The sequence below is a fragment of the Fopius arisanus genome, unplaced genomic scaffold, assembly GCF_000806365.1.
Source record: "Fopius arisanus strain USDA-PBARC FA_bdor unplaced genomic scaffold, ASM80636v1 scaffold00022, whole genome shotgun sequence".
Lineage (NCBI taxonomy): Eukaryota > Metazoa > Arthropoda > Insecta > Hymenoptera > Braconidae > Fopius > Fopius arisanus.
The window spans coordinates 921,599-936,188 of record NW_011887761.1 but is presented as its reverse complement, the minus strand read 5'-3'; the positions used below and the strand labels follow the sequence as shown (position 1 = coordinate 936,188).

Sequence of the window (14,590 nt, the reverse complement as noted above, 5' to 3'; positions counted from 1 at the left end):
TATGCTGCTTGAAACCTGAAAGTAAATCCCTTCTAGAGTGAGTCAATCTTCTTCCGAAACGAAAAAAAAATGAAAAACTTGTGATAAACATTTTTTTAATAACAACCATGAATGTTATGACCATACAGGAGTCCAAGATCCCCCATCGAAAAAAAAGTAAATACCTTGGTGTGAATATAGACCAATTAACTTGATGCTCAATCCATAGATGGACGTCCAACTGGAAAAAGCCTGATACAGGTTCAAGACCCTTGGATACATGTTTCACAATAGATTTATCCTTCAAAGACCTATGAGCTTCTATCTCGTCTTTATTAGACCATTGCTCACATATGCTTCGGAGATTCTTTCGAAGATTGCTGCCGACCAGCTGAAACAACTAAGAGTATTCGAACACAACTGCCTTAGATTTAGCCCAGTCAATTTAGCCTTTGGCCCTTAATTAATTCAGCTGCCCCTGAAATAATATCAATAGATACGTAAAAGTGCCCCAAACAACGTATCAAAATGTTTACGCACCGTTCAATCGGGAACATAAATAAATTAATTAAAAACTATAAACTTTTGTGCGCTTAACGCCAAGAATGTCAACTGCAGCAATTGAGCGGATCTAATTGCAAAAGAAAAAATATTGGCATGTAGAGCGAAAATTTAACCATAAAAAATCTGGCCCAAAAAATCGTGCCCTACTTCATATCACTATAATGTAGAAAAGTACTCAAATTCCGTAAATTTCACCCTCCGATAGCTCAGTATCAACCGCGAAGGCGACTGGGCTCTCAAAACGGTCCTGAAATAATTTGGAAATGGTTTGGTTATCTTGTCTTAAATACATTTCACAATTGCGAATAAGCCCAAATTAATTTAATATGATTTGAGATTAAAAAAAATAAAACAATATGATTTAAAATCCCCGACTAACTCTTTAAACAAGAGATCACGTGGTTCTCGCCAACAAAAGAACAATAGATAAACTTACCAAAACCACATGGAAATACTGTTCACTAACAAATTCTCTGATCACATGTCAAATTATAAAAATACTAGTCAGAAGAAATAAGTAAAAATGAGTAAAAGATAATAAAGTTAACATTTAAAATTGGTCGGTGAAACAGCTAGTACGTTGTAAGTCAGAACTTATATGGAGACGGAATCTACATTTATCGCGAGAAACGAGCGTGTCCACTAGTGTAGTAAAAAAAGAGTTCAGCGATTGAGAGGGGGAATACCTCGAGAGAACGTAAACAAACGCCGATAGTAACCGAAAGGGTTGCCGGCACAACACAAATCTTGAGCGTCGACAGACGCTACAGACCCTCCTTCAATGCTGTATCATGAGAAATAGGATTCGATAATTTTTATTTAGAAAATATAAGTGACTTCACGGGTTATGAGTAACAATAGATTGACAATTCACAATTTAAAGGAATTTATCCACCATTCATCGATATTCCGATAGTCTAATAAGTTCCGGGTAAGTAGCAACTAAAATCATACTAATCTTCCTACGTTTCTAATGATTCTCAGAATGAAAAATACAATGTCGACAAAATGTTGTTGCTAACAACCAAGCGTCGGATCGAGAAGTGCTCGGTAATAGCAGAACGACAATGCTCAACATGTGACGAAACCGGCTGACGCCGTGATTGGCTCGTCATCGTTGCAAGATTATCCCGATTGACTATTGATAATTGAACTGATCAAATTTGCGAGGTACAGGAATAAACCCACCTGACTTAGAACAGCGAGAATATTAATAACTGGACTCCTCAACTAATCTCAAGACCTGCACATCGTGATAGGGATCAATTCGATGATTACATGCTTTATTCAAAGAAGATATCTGATAATAGAGTTATTAATCTTCATGCAAACTATTAATAAAAATACTATATATATATATAATAGATAACTGATTAAAGTCTTTTTAAATCAAAAATAGCGACATTAAGTCGAAGTTTGTGTCTTATTACAATGAGCATTTTATTTTGCATCTGTTCAAGTCGATTGACGATTTAAATCAATCATAGAATTTTTATTCTTTACAAATTTTTTTACTTAGTGCATCTGAATTCCATGTATAGCGAGTCCGACAGGACTATCATGGTTTTCTATACAAAGCGATGGGGCGGCTTTAGAAAAATATTGTCGATACGAAAAGATTACATCTAAATAACTGCTCTTCTCTTCCAAATAAGATTAATTTTAAGCAAGTAGACGTCAATTACGTGTTACGAACTTTCATGATAATCCGTATTCACTATTAAATAATGAGAGAATCCAATCCCACTTAGTGACCGAATAGAGGGAGTTCCATTGTATTGATTGATTCTATAACAGGACATCCATCTTCACGTTTCCCAGATTATTCAAGTAATAACGAGTAATAATATTCTGACTCTGATGCATATCATTAGCATTCCATTTCCAGGACTACAAACTCAGAAGCACGTTTAAATCCCAAAAATTAATATTTCTCAGTGGAGGATTTAGCCATTTCTCCCACACCGGCTTGTACGTGCCGTGAAATCTTCCAGATTTACCGTCTCATACTCAGCATTCGCCCAACAGCACGTCATCCACCTTAATCTGCCATTTCGATGTTTCACACGGATTTTAGGTAAGCATCTTTGCACGTCTAGGCCCGAGCTCCGCGTATGCCCAAAATTTCGCTCTCGCGGATGATGAATATGTCGAAGCCGAGCTATACTATATAGTTCGCCGTTCATCTAGGGCGCACGTTCCTTAACATCCTCCTACGTACCGTTTACCAGATTGATCACACATTTTTCAACACTCCATACTTCTTAGTAAGCAATAATCTTCAGCCTGCCATTCTTACAACGCAATTGCCACTTATTGATACACATTCACCTAAAATTCCAGGGCGATATGCATACGTTATTCATCAATGATTTTATTGTAATGGGAGTAAGCCTTAAATTTATCAGTTGAAATTAATAGAGGCAAGTAAAATGTTGAAAAAATTTAAAAATTATGCAAAGCTTTGCATCAGAGGTATTCGGTGGCGAAATTTTGGAATCCATTCAAATAATCAAAAAATAGTGTTCGGCTTATTTTGTCCTTTTCTCAAGTCTTTCGAGTTGTTTTTCCATAATTTTGGGAAAGATTTCGCATAGAGATTTTTCGACGTAATAATCCGATTAATAATAGTTACACACTCTTCATGCAAATGTTGTACTGCATGAATCCTTTTTCGATTAGCATCTTCAGAATCTATAACTAGGAACTGCCCGTACATTGCCGTTTTGTTATGTTCTGATATTAAGGCCGTACTCAATTGCGAAAAAATCTGTCACCTTATCATGAAACAATAGGACCCTGCACATTGTCTGTGGAATTGAACCAATCGCGTATTAACGGATGCATGTGTGTTACAACACATATAATATAAATATAGTATATTTATATTATAAATTTTGTATTTTTCCTACATATTTGTTGGAAAACTGTGAAGTGGCACAAATCTGTCAAAAGATTAAATCCCTTTGAAAAAAGATGACTGTCACGAAATTTGAAGCCAATTACTCGGTCTTACTATGTATATAGTATTAGTAGTATAGATGTATGTATATATATATATACTATTTATGCGTGCAATATTTATTGCATGAAAGGAATTGATAAAAACAAGCTCTACTGGCCGATTTCACATTATTAACCTTCATCGTAGTATTCAATTCATTAGGTAACTTTGGTTGAATTATCTAATTTTATTGCGACATTTAAGTGTGTTGCAGTGCGTGGGTCGATGCAGTTTATAAATTTGATTCTCTCGAATATTAAATATTAAAGGATTTCATAAGATGAGGCGACGAAAAATGTTTCAAAGTTCTCGGCAACAAGAGATATTCAAACCGCGTCAAAAAACGCAGGAAAATGCGAAGCGAAATTGAATTACTCATGTCTGTAATTGATAGGGTAATAGTCGAGGCGTCGATGGTTTTTTCAGTCGGAATATTCCTATAAAAAGAAGCCACAAACATAAATTTTGACTGACAGGGATGTAGTACGAGTCAATATTTGCTTAGTAACCTTTTAATGTATACTGCTCTAATAGAAAGCAAACGACCATTTCATTATAAACGGGAACATTATTCTTTTTTTACTTTCGTTTGTTGAAAGCACTGACTCCAGCAAGAGTATGAAATATTGATGACAGGAGTTGAAAGTACAATTAAATGTTTGAATGGAATAAAAACTATTACCTTCTATTTTAAACGACTTAATGGCGCAAGCATCGCGTGAATGCAGAAAATAACGAGGAAGGAATGCCCGATCTACGGACTGATTTTCAAAGTACCACGAAATTTAAGATTTCATGATTATCGACGAGAAACATCATTCCTTGGACACTTTAGTTGATTTGTCATTTTAGAGGCGCGTTCAAAAGCTTTTACGCACTCACTTGAACACATGAACTGCCTAGGTCCGAACAGAAAAATGGGCCGAATCCGGGCGGATCTCGGATTACCAAAGCTTGCCAAGGTTTGGGGATCATTGCTTATATCAGAGCGGAACATCCCTAATAGAAAATTACTGGTTAATATCTCATCCAACTTCAATTTCTGTTGAAAAATGACGATTGCATTTCTTTTCATTGACCAGCTGAATAGAACCAAGCAATTTTTGAAAATTCCAATATTAAAATTGTCTTTAAGATTAATTTTTGTTCATTATATACCTATTGTGTTATTCATATATCTTAGTCCACATGTGTAAAAACTACCGCCATAGTCAATAAATACATGGCATGAATGCATTCTTAGTTACTTAGAAGCTGCCTTCACAATTGGCGCGGATTTTCCTGAGAGATTTATAGATTGTGGACTATCTTTTATATTCTGCCATCTTGTGCTATTTTTCCGTAGCCCCGTACTCTGTGCTAATCAGTTGATGTGATTGTCAGTTATTTATTCGATTAATCGAATTTGAGTGTCAGATAATCAATTATCTCCATCACATCCGCTATGCTCGATTAGTGGCTCATGTCTTTTATAGTACTGCTACTAGTCTCCTTATTCCGTTTGTTTTATTTCATTTTCTCCATTTCCTTCCTTTTTTTCTCCAAAATTAATTATTCATCAGCATTCTCAAGAAGTCACGTCGGTTGAATACGGGATCGATTTAAAAATTTATCGAGAAATAATTTTCTACTTTTAAATACTCGTGTTTATTGATTAAAATTTCATAAATTTGTCGAAATTACAATTGTAATTTCTGTTGGAATCCTTTTCAGAATCTGATACAATAATGATAAAATTTCATACAACTGAGAATTTTCAATTTTTTGCATCCGCCTTCATCACTTTTCACTCCCCTGTAAGAGGTCTCAATTATTGGTCCAGGCAAATCATCCGCCGATTTCTGATGTTATTTTACTGAAGTTCCGAAAGATATTTTCTCCTTATTCATGATCGTCACTATTCCATTCAAAGGTTCCATTGATCAAACTCTGATCCTTCATCTACAATCCAATTAAATCTCCATAAGATTCCAAAATATTATCAATTTGATTTCTCAAGGCAAGAAAAATTTGTAGAATTGAGAACATTTTTTTTTTTTAATTCTCATTTTAACCAATGAGATTGCACCCGCAACGTCATTGACGTCTTTTCATTATACTTGCTCTTCATTCTTTTTTTTTTCATTTGTAACAAAATTAATTATTCATCATCGTTCTTATTTTACGAAGTGTCAAATCAATAAGAGCGATCTATCTTAATTCATTACCTTCATTCCATTGAACGTCAAAATTTCAATAAGTAATGAATTAATGCACCATTGCTAACCTCACTGAATATCACGTTTCAAATGATTTTGAACTGACTTTCATTTACAGGACACTTATTTCGAAACTTCATATAATTCTGATCTTCCGGTCCTCACCTTTCCCAGTGTTCAATCGAACTTTACTTCCGATAAGTAATCTGAAATTCTTCGAATTCTCTATAAAGTCTAGTAACTTTTGTCATTTTAACCTATCGTAGTAAAGGATTATGTAACGTATTTATAACATTGTGAGTTAGAATACCCGAAATTTGCTCATCAATGCTTTTTCCTTTGTTCATTCCAATACATTTCGCTGATGTTCGAAACATGAATTTCCTCTCGTTTATGCGCAAAATTGAATAAACATTAAATCTTGACAAAAATTCTCAATTTTTCTATTAGTTCCAGTCGAATATCAAAATCCTCTAGTCGAATTCTCGAGTTTTTTTGCTATTGACAGAGTATTTCGAATAAAATTAAAATTAAAATTCTTGGAATATTTTTTCGTATTTGCAAGTTTTACGAACATATAAGTTCATGAACAGATAATTTTCTAGTTTTTTTTAGATTTTCAATTTTTTGGAAAAAATGTCAATGTTTTCGTGAAATTTTTGTTGGATCCCTTCCAATTTTTATTAGGCTAAATATTTTTTCAGAAGAAATAGATGTTTACTAAGTGTCAGGTTAAACTTTAGTGGAAGTTTTTCCTCGCGCATTTCGTCTCGACTTGAGTCTTTTGACGTACCTCTTGTAATTATCTGTATAGTTTTCCTGACATTACATAGTCGACGCTCTCATTGCAGCCAACTGTTAACATAATACATATAACATATACCCATTTGCTTGAGAATCATATGATTTTTGTGCGGAATTGTGAACTGAGTCGAATATGAATATTCAAATTCTCTGCAAGCAGAAAAGAAAATGATGGTGATTTCAATGCAACAAATCGTTAGCCCAAGAAGGCGGTAAATGGTCATTGGCTTCCTTAATTTCACCAATCGCACTGTATAAAACGAGTATTGCCGTAAACACGAAAGAGTCCTGAAAATCGCAAGTGGAATGGTTGCACGAACCCAATTTCGGGGTTCTCAACTTCAACCCGTTCATTTCATCAGACCTACGGCGTAAATGACAATGGAATAAGAAAATCTAAGTATACGGAAAAAAAAATTCACCAAAAATCACCTAACCATTCGAAGAAAATTCCCGTACCGCTTTGTAAAATGTGTCAACTTCATAGTAACTATTAAATCAGTCACAATTATCTAATCGTTCGGGAAAAAGTACCGAAAAGGTAGGTGTATTTTTCCAAATATCTAGATAACTTTCACTAAGCGGTATATTCATTTTCTCTGAAAAGCCAAAACACAACAGGATTACCAAACCGATAGGCAATCTTTACAGGCTTTTTTGCTTTCTGTAACAAGTGTCAATAGGTATGATATCTGTGATTCACGTCGTATTTGCAGAGATCAATTGCAGAACATATGTATTGCGTCATTGCCCTCTTTATAGTCACCAAAGCAGGAAATTAAAAATCACATTAAAATTTGTTGATCCCAGAGACCTTAAATATGTAATATAAATGTGAAAAATGAACTAAATGTGCAAATATATAACAACAGTGTAAGTGTCGTAACGATTACTTACTGTTACTTTCATATCATTCTGAAAATTGAACTCCATATACGTTCTATCGATAATACAAATCGTAGTTAATCAACTAAACATGTACATGCCTCCGCTTAAAAATATTAAAATTGATCATCAAAGCTTGAACATTAAAATTCAGGTGACAATTTCTTCTTATATCATATTACGATCAAAGAATTGTAAAAAAGTGAATTTTTCATTTACAATCCACCAGTAAAATATTCCCATCGAAGAATAAAACATTCACCTGTAACCATCGAAAACCTCAATGAATCCCCTCCCCTTTCCCCCTAATTTTAAATGAGCACTCTCCAATAAACTTAATCAAACTTTTCCTCTCTGAACTTTTCTCTGCTCCAATCATTCTAGTATTAAAAAAAATATCCAATTATATAGTTGGAGGGGTTACCTAAAACAAAAAAAAGAAAAAATCCAATTGATAAAAAAAGTGAAGAATCTCATACTCATCCCCTGCCGAGTCAATTACGTTTCCACAGTTGCAAATATTTCCGTCAGAGTTTTATCATCGAACTAAGTTAGGACAGGTCAACTGAATTTCATTACATTAAATAACACCCGAATTTACATACGCGATGCACAGTAGCAATTACAATATTATGATTTATGAACCTTTCAGTGAATTTAATATCGGAATAATTTCCGTCACCATGAAGACACATAAACCAAGGGCGATAAAAATATCCCGGAACAAATTGCGAAAGATATTGTATCTATTATGCTGCCCGTACTCCGTTATCCCGGCCCACCGTGGATTGACGCACCGAAAGTATCACGATTACGCAAAGATTAATCCATATCGATTACCCTATATAATAGAGCTAGAGCGTATCATATTCAGACAGTTATTTATAGATGAAGTGGGTGAGTAAAAATACGTACTTAAAGATAAATTGTTTTTTATACATGATCACATGAGGCCTACCACGTAATTAATTTTAATATTTAATTAATAATCGTCAGCCAACTTTATAAACATTATTCATTTTTAATGAGACTTCATTAAGAAATATGAATAAGTATTACACTAGAAAAAAATAATACGCATGCCAATTTAACACTTGCTTGCACATTTTTCATTTCGAATTTTGATTAAATGGCTACAATTACCAAACATTTGTGTCTTTTTAACTGTGACTCTTATAGTTCATCAGCTCCACATATTTATCTTTCTATTATCAAGCAACGCAAATATAATTATTGAGTGGATAAAAACGAATTGGACTTGTCTATATCTAGTGTAGGCCTTTTAAAAGTTGATTTTTTACACTCTAAAAATAAGCTACTTCAAGTTAGTCAAAAGACTACTTTTGAAAAATATAAGCAAAAAACATGGGTTCTTTCTCATTAGTTCTTTCTCATCAGCTTCCTTACTTATGGGAAATCCAAAAATTATTCTGATTCAGTATTTCATCCAACCTTGTATACAAACTTTTGAAAAGTATAAATTGTACTTCGATATAAAATGAAGGTATTATATCTTTTTCTCTCCGTTTTTCGGATCACTCATTGATTCAATTTGATTTTTTCTTTTTTCTAATTTATACAGTCTAATTTATACAGTTTTCAGTTTAAATAATGAAATATGAATGTATCGAGCAGAAATTGGGAATATTCTAATGAGATATAATATAGGTATACTCGCTATAAGTATTTTTATAACTTTCCAGTCAGATGCAATTCTTTTCTCAAACACTCTAAACTTGTTTCCTTGATATTTTTACGACTTTTAAAAAATAAACTGACAAAAATTGCGATGCCAAACTTTTTAAAAATAATTCATTTTTAACGTATCTTGATGTTTTTTCCTAGAAACCTCATACTACAATGTCACTAAATGTCTCTTAATTATTTATGATATCGCACAGAAGAGATTTTAGAAAGATATAGAGGGGTAGCACGTACATCATGTGAATTATTTAGGCTGAAAATAAGTGTCTGAGTTGTTGGAGAATTGTAAATCCATTTGGAGATGTCGTATTACGGCTAACAGCAATGTAGCGCGATACAACTATTACACGGTAAATTATTGAGGCTTTATATTGCTGTATTATCAACTTTTATACTTAGATACATGCAAAGTGCAATACAGAAATTGACTGATACTAAAGGCAATAACGACGTTACTTTTTTTTCAACTCTTAACTCCAATTCGGTATCGATTCAATTAAGATTCCAGGAGTTGGGGGGAATTAAGAAAATTCTCACAATTACCAGCGAGAAATGGTGAAGTAAGCCTTTGATATTCGCTCTAGTAATCCAATTGACAAGATCCGACAATGAAATTCTGCAATTCGATCCGATTACAACCGCAGAGGACGTTGGCGGTTTGACGGTGAAGAGGGCAATATTACTGTTGAAGGTAAATAGCAATTGCATCGGATTCACCATTCAGGGAATGAATGATTGATAAATTATGTCTTTATTCATGGTATTCATCAGGAGTAATGGATATTGGGAATCGTTTCTAAAAGTATGTTAATATAAAACCTTATTGCAAATTTTTGCATTTAACAACAAAAATCATGCTTGATCGATTACAATACCAGTTCATTTTTTGTAAATATTTATATTTGGCATTGTACAGTCATTGATTCTTCATTAATAATGAGACATGTAGTCAAAATACTATCTCATGTGTAAAAATGCTAGGAACTACGATGGAGCTATTTGACTATATTTTCGTCTTTTTCGTTTTCAATAAGTTATCAACTGTTATCTACTACGGTAAATCATCCTGTTACCTTATACATTGAGATAATATTTATTTATCTTTTGTTGTTACATGAAAACTTCCGCCATTTTATCATACTTGTCCTGAAACCAACCCTCTGAAGATTTTCTACTCTATCAATAAGGATCAAAGGATTTTCCACTCCCGTTTGTCTACTGAAGAAGAATTACGTCAACCTTGGATTTCTGCATTACAATTACTTCCACCTACGGACATGTACGAAAAAATGGAATTTTCTCAAAATTTTACCGACAAATCAATTGATTCCCGGAGACCTTTTAATAAGCTCCGAAATTCTCCTTCCTTCCTGACCTTCCTAAGAACTGTTTTATCGATTTTATAATTTTATAAAAGTATTGCATCTTCCCAAACAATATCATAAACTTATAAGTTCTTTTTTACTGCGGAACGAACGAGTGTCTTATGTGTTTTACTTTGCCGTCCTAAAGTTTTCCTTCCCATTTTCGTCTCAAGTTTACATCCATCGCGTAGCTGTCCCGAAGTTTCAAGTCTAATAAGCTCATGCCTTATTGACAGATCCAATAATTAGGTATATTTATCAGGCCGATAATTGCAATTCAACATTCGATAGTCTTATTGGATTTGGGCGAATTGAGATTGAGTTCTTATTATATACATTAATACAAGAATACGGTTGATGTTACACATAACAACTGGATATTCGGTAGTAACTACTGAACGACTAGTTGGCGTGTCGAATGGGCTGTTTATTCATAACTCATGACAATTCGATTTTATAAAAAGAACAAACATCGAGACTATCAATATCTCGAAAGCCCGTCACGCTTATTCTTCATTGATTCAGTTGTTTGAGGCTGCTAATTTGAATTGAAAACTCCTTTAAATTTAAATTTTCAATCAAGATTTTTATAGGTATAAAGCGCTATATGTAGTAAAAGAGTATATTGGACAGTATATAGCATCGTATGACACACGCGCCATCTATCAATATAAATATAAATGAACAGAAAAATATGGAACATAAAAGTGCAGGACTATACTCTTGATAATCTTGATAATCCCTTGATAATCCTCAAGTGGTCAAATATAAAATTCTTAGTTTTTTCTCGCATTATTATTATTCGCTGAATATGTTATTCTAAAACTAACGAAATTTATTTCAAATTATATGTTTTTTGCCCCCTGTTGATTCCATTATTTATTCGATGTTTATTAAATTATCTTCGGCATTGTATAATAATAATTGAACATTTCAATCCAACTTCATTAATGTCTCTTTGCCCAACGTTATTCCGAGAGGATGATTATATTTATGAATTCTGTTGTGGAACCACCATCCTATCTAGAAATGAGAGGAGAGTGAAAGAAAAATAATTTCCCCTTCTCACCAAAACTTTTCATTCTCAACTTTTCCAATACTTCTCATCCTATTCTTTCTTGTTCCTCTTCTCTACTTTTTTACGAGTGTCGCACTTGGCCATTTTTTCCATTATTTTTTCCATCAGGAGATATATCCAGAGTGAAATATCAGGCGGCAGTTTCACGAGCGTCTTCAAGATTTAAAATGAAAAATGTCTCTCAACATTATGACACGAATGAAATAGCTCAGCAAGGATGAACCAGTGCAAGGAAAAGGACAATAGTTATTGCGTGGTTCATTTTGCACTGTTGCATGAAGAATCCTGAAAAAGAGTGAAAAGGGAGTGAGAGACATTGAGTTATTTCTGACAGAGATTAGAAGTCGTCGGTCTTTTACCGTTACCCACGACATTAGGAAACGTCTCAGAAATTTCAATCTTCTCACAAGACTTATGATTTTCTTATTAACACCAATGAAGAGTACTTGTGGGAATGAATGAATTTCATTAGGAATAATTGTGTGAAATGTGTGAATAACTATTCTTATCGTCAACATTCCTAATTAAAACAACTCAAATTTCATTCCCCTTACCCCACAGCAACAAATTTAATGCTATGTTTCGGCTAATACAGCTGCAAGCTTGCATCACTTTACTGGAAAACTTGCGAATGGTATTTGTACATTCTCTTCTCACAATGGATAACTATGAGACTGTCAAAACTTTCCACCCCTCTTATATACAGACGTAGAAGACATCCCGAAACATGCACTCACGTATACAGAAACTTGGCACAACTCTCTTCAAGATAAAATTCAACTCTCATGGGAGAAAAAGTTTATTATTTATCTATTTATTATCGATAAAGTGGAAAATAACGGTCAATTTATCCAGGGTGAAATGATGACCTTTTCACAATCCACCGATTCCCGTGAATTTGTGGAAGACTAGACTAATGAACTTGTGGGGATAGAGAAGTTGTTGTAATCAGCTCGAAAATGTGAAATCAAACGTCCTATTAATTTCGAAAAAATCCGGATATTATCGTTCCGGTGTAAAATCAAAATGGTGGAAATGTGAGACGCCTTTCGTAGTGAATCTGGACTCTTATATCGTACGTCCGGTCCATAAAATACTTATAATATTGCATGGATACTGTAGCATGGTTTCCCCTGCTGCCACCTTGATTTATGGAAGAATGGTGTGTTGTTTGATATCTATACTTTTAATATAATGGTCGGATGGGTTCATGCTCATGATTTGATCTAAGATTCAACAACGTTAGGGGGCTTAAAACCACCAAGCCTCTTGAGATACCTTCATCGCTGGTTTTAATGGCGAAAACCTCGTAAGAGGAACCAGCGCTACGAGGTTACTAACTTAACAACATTCTCACCGCTTTGGTGGAAAAATTTACATTCATGTTTTCATAACCGTCCTTTTAATAATATGGTTCATCCCAAACAAGGTAGAATGTAATGGACTAAAATGATTCGTGATATGAAATTCATCAACTAAGGTAATCTTCCTGAGAGCTGAATTATTTCACTAATGGAGAATTTCGAAGTGAATTGCAATTTTATTTTTGGTCGATTACACTACACTCCCGTTATAGTCGCGTGCATATAGGGTTGTAGGGGAAGCGAGTTCAGAGAAATTTTCGGCTTTATTTGTTCGTTAACGTAACGTCAATAGTAACGAATTGGTTACTATAGACTCTATAGTATAGAGCAATGTAATTTCTATTACTCTACATGGTGACAATTGCCCTATAAAATGTGGTGATGGTAAAATTTTGTATATTATAGTAATCAAGTAAATACATGTTTGAATTGCGCTAGGATAACAGAACAATAGTAAAACTATATTCAAATGTGTGCGTATACTTTCGAGTGAATTTCAACTTGAATCAAGGAAACAAGATTAAATGATATTCAATCCTATAAATATACTTCATCGAAACTTTTCCTTTCCAGTGTTGTACAGGCAAATTCCCACTTAATTTAACTGTAAAGTTTCATTTTCTATGGGCACAAGAAAGAACATCGTCTATACGTCACTCGGAGGATCATTGAAAGCAATAAAATAAGAGGAATAGGAAATAACCCCCGTTGCTCCTACCTCTCTGTCTATTTTCGTGTAGCGTGTATATAGATTTCAAATGTCCGAGAGTATTACATAAGATAATTGTTAAGTGAGATAAATCAAGTTATTGATATAAAAAATGACAATAAAAGTGAATCTATATTCAATTATTTCTGCTTTTCATTAAACGTTTCATCATTTATTTTTCAGACAATCCAGGACAGAGCTACACTGCCGAATAGTGTCAACTGGATATGTGAAGCATCGGTGTATCTATCGCACATAGTAATAACAGACGAAAAACGTTCGGTAACCGCACATTACTCGGCGGGTCAAATTCCGTAGCTCATACTCACGCGTCCCCTGCTCCCACGAGAGTGTCAGCGGTATGTAACATTCCATAATTTCATTTTACATTACTTGTTCATATGCAGCCAGAAAAAAGTGCTCATGAAAACCTATTGAGGGATCTCAGTTGAACTTACTGAGTCTTTAGGAATAATGCTAGGAGATTAGATCTTCTAATGAACCAACGGTTACTCATAAATTATTACCATGAGAAAAATTGCTACGTGTTTGTCAAAAATTCGTGACAAAAATTTTGGTAAAAATAATCTCCATGATTTTTCCAACCTCATCGTCAGCCAATAAGATTGAACTGCATTCGACGTCACGTGATAAAACCAAGACAAATTTGAACTGTGAACTGATAATTTTTTCATAATTCCTTGACTATTTTGTGCCGATGGCAATATATCATCGTTACCCAGGTAGGAATTCCAAGCTCCAACAACTGGTCCAAGCTTGGCTCAACCTAGACTTGCCTAGGCTTTGGCAACCAAGCTTGGGCCTTATTTCACCCAATGGTTAAGCCAGGCTTCAGCCAATGTTGAAACATGAGCTTTGGTTACCAGGCACGGGTCAGAAATGGGCCAAGACTGGCTACCAAGGGTTGGTCAGCAAG

General features: G+C 34.2%; 1 protein-coding gene across 6 annotated transcripts in view; it reads left to right on the top strand.

Moving 5' to 3' along the window:
• kek5 (kekkon 5) overlaps nucleotides 1-14,590 on the top strand; it is a 490,550-nt gene that overhangs the window by 29,054 nt on the left and 446,906 nt on the right. For all 6 annotated transcript variants that reach the window (XM_011301427.1, XM_011301426.1, XM_011301422.1 and 3 more), the window contains one exon: nucleotides 13,837-14,012. The gene's annotated coding sequence lies outside the window, so the exon portion shown is untranslated. The remainder of the gene's footprint in view (nucleotides 1-13,836; nucleotides 14,013-14,590) is intronic.